Source organism: Bactrocera tryoni, unplaced genomic scaffold, assembly GCF_016617805.1.
Source record: "Bactrocera tryoni isolate S06 unplaced genomic scaffold, CSIRO_BtryS06_freeze2 scaffold_7, whole genome shotgun sequence".
Lineage (NCBI taxonomy): Eukaryota > Metazoa > Arthropoda > Insecta > Diptera > Tephritidae > Bactrocera > Bactrocera tryoni.
The window spans coordinates 8,776,772-8,780,097 of NW_024396366.1; the positions used below are offsets into that span (position 1 = coordinate 8,776,772).

Sequence of the window (3,326 nt, forward strand, 5' to 3'; positions counted from 1 at the left end):
TGTATGAATATTTTCGGTATTTTGATGGGTCGATATCCTTGTACCGTGGTTTAAACTAAATGCAATAATGAAAACAAAAGTAATTAACAAATAACTACGATAAGTTTGATACTTTCATATTTAAAAAAGTACTAACACATACGTGCATGTAAGATTTTTATGTTGTTCAAAATATATTCCATTTGAAATTATTTCTAATCGATAATAACTTGTTTGGCCCAAATATAAATACAACACAAATTCCTTAATTTTTAATAGCGCTTTATTATTAACCAAATTACATTTATTTGTTTTTTAAAGTTTAATTATCAACTTCTACACCATTCATAATCGACCATAATTCACTAGATGTAAAGACGAATTGCAATTCGCGTAGATGCGAAGGTTTATTTTTCAAATAGCTGCTTGGGCACCAACGCCACCAAATTTCATTTGATGAGTGTTGTTTATTATTTGCTTGGCTGTTGTTGTTAGAGTTAGGAGTTCCCCCACTCTCTCAATTCGGCGTCTTAATATTGCGCAGCACGATATGGTCGCAATTCCCATGGTACTTGCTCTTCCATAGAGGTTAATTGTACACCCAAATCCTCCAACCACGGTATGTCGGAGAAAACGACATCTTTAATACATTCGCGATCGATAAGTTCCATATGTAGCTCACCAACAGGTTTTCCAGAACAGATAAGCTCAGTGAACTCGGCTTTCAATAGGAAGGTAGGATCGCAACACATAAGCATAACACGATGGAACAAGTCAATTAATTCGCTCAACTGGTAACGTTTTGGTCTGCAAGGTGGGTGTTGAGTGTTTGGCATATTAGAAAGTATGTAAATTCAATTTTGATCAAAACCTACCTAACAACTTGATAAACCTGACTAGCAGAATCGGGATCCTTAGCACAATCCGACACAAAAACCGGTTGTTTTACAGTACGCTTGCCCGTAAATCAGAGTGACATGGCACGGAACTGGCGACGCCAAATGTGGGCGTAGTATCATAGGAAACGATCTTCCGAACCATAGATATCAACTGGACTCTGGGAATTATTCGCGAACAGCACATTCACCGTAGTATTTGCTCTTCAAAAAGTTGCTGCTACCCTCAAGCACAAAGCTCATTGGTTCGGGACTAGCGTTTAAAGCAGACCAATGAATCAAACGTTCTACACCAGCTTCTTTGCTGATTCCATAAAAAAAATTAAAAAATACATATTAAATCTTTTGAAATAAAATTTAATTTTCAGCATCGCTTATCGATTTTTCATCTCTTAAATCATAAAATTGGAACAGCACCTGACCCATTACGCAGCAATACTAACGAGGCCATATTTACAGCCTTATTCTGAAAAAACATCTCAACTGAGTTGAGAGGAAAAATTTGAGAGATTTCTTGTGAGGCATATTTTGTGAAGCTTTCTTGCTCAAACCTCATAAGAAAAAAGCTTAAAAAAGTCACCACGTGAGGTAAAAAGCTTTTCGCTGTCAAACAGCTGTTTTAATATAACTAAACAAACAAAAATGGACACACAAATGGATAATCAGCATATGTAAGTAATTTTGCAAGTTTTAAATTTATATGTATATATAATAATTTCATATATTCCTGGGCGACATTATATAATGTTTTGCAAGCAGCATCCTGAGTTCAACGGGGGAAGCTAACTCCGACCAACCCTCAAGGACTACAAATACTTTGGTCGGAGTTAGCGGATAATTTAAATGCCTTAAGAGGTCCAACTCGGTCGTCAGCCAAGTGGAAGGAGGTAAGTTCATAAATGCTTGTGTATGTTTCACATTATTAAAATATGTTTCCATAGTCCTTAATGCATTGGAAGCATCAATTGAAATCGCGAGCGCGCAAACTGAAGGCACATGCGCAAGCGACTGGTGGAGGCCCTCCGATAAATGGAATAATAACTGAGGAGCAAGCGATTGCAACTTTTGGTGCAGCAGCGGTGGATGGATTGCCGGGTGTTGCGACTTTGGGTCACCAGGTAATATTTTCATTTAATATTTGTCGGACTATATATTTTATTATTACATAAGGCAATAATTGGTCAGTTTTATACTTACAGGTTTTGCCGCCGTTGTATTTAAATTAAGCTGCTCATGCTGCAGCTTCCTCGCCAACACCAACAGTCACATCGCCTGCTCCAGCTTTTCCTGCTCTGTCTATAAATTTTTCTTCCTCACCATCACCTCAATTTTCTTCCTCACCATCACCTCCATCTTCTTCCTTATCTCCTCCCATCTTACCTTCTTCTATGCCATCACCTACTTTCATCCCTTCTGAAGGTAAATTGACTGCAGCGAAGATGCTTGGAGCAGTGCTAACAAAAATGGAGGAGCGTGAAAAGCGAGAGGAGGATGCCATTGCTCTACAAAAGAAAATTTTTGAGCAAAATGTGCAGATGACAGGGGTGGCCATTGCTCTGCAAAAGAAAACTGTGGAGCAAAGCGAGCAGATGACGAGCTGAACTAAATGACACAAGCAGTAACCTCGATGTCAGAGGTTATGGCTAAATTGTGTGAACAATTAAACAAATAAAAATAAAATAAAATGAATTATTTAAACATATGTTGATGTCTTTTTATTCATACTAAGAGGAAGTAAAATATACAGAAAGTAAATGTACAGAGACCGTAAGTAACTTACATATATATACGGATATATATGTGGAGATCACCACTCTACACTAATTATAATAATTGCTCCTAATTTTTATTTGTACTGTACATAATAGTTATTCGTACTATACTTCTTAAGTTTGCCATTTTATGTAATTTATCCAAAAACTTAACGAATGTAAGAATGTTAGATCAAAAGAACAAAATTGAGATATAGTTCGTCAACGACCATCAAAGTGTTCACAACGACTCACTTAGTACCGCATCACCACCAAATTGGTGTCAGAAGAGTAAAATTTTAAGTATTTTTTTCTAAACCCCGCGCTTATTCCAAATGGACGAACATCTTCAACCTGTGGAAAGCGAAACCATATCTGGCAGCGATGGAATTTCAGTAGGCCCAGAAGCATTTAGACCCTACAGAAGCAGTTGGAGCGCCAATGACATTCAACCTGAAAGTCAAAGTCATACGATCATACAGTTAGAGGCAGCGAGTGAAGCTGCGCGTCAGACGAAGCCAGCGCAGACAGAGGGCAGCGAAGTACCGTTTAGGAATCTACATCAGCCGAATATAGTACCGTTTTCAAAACATCGAACAAATGATGCGATCCCGCTTCCAGATCATCAATGTGTACAGTTTGCACCGCTTCAACGTTATTCTGCACCTGAAGCACATGCACGTATTCCGATGCCTCGCAT

At 38.1% G+C, this 3,326-nt stretch overlaps 1 pseudogene; it reads right to left on the reverse strand.

Annotated features, from left to right (window-relative positions):
- Nucleotides 1-476: 476 nt before the first annotated feature.
- On the reverse strand, nt 477-1,301 carry LOC120781580 (annotated as a pseudogene).
- Nucleotides 1,302-3,326: the final 2,025 nt, after the last annotated feature.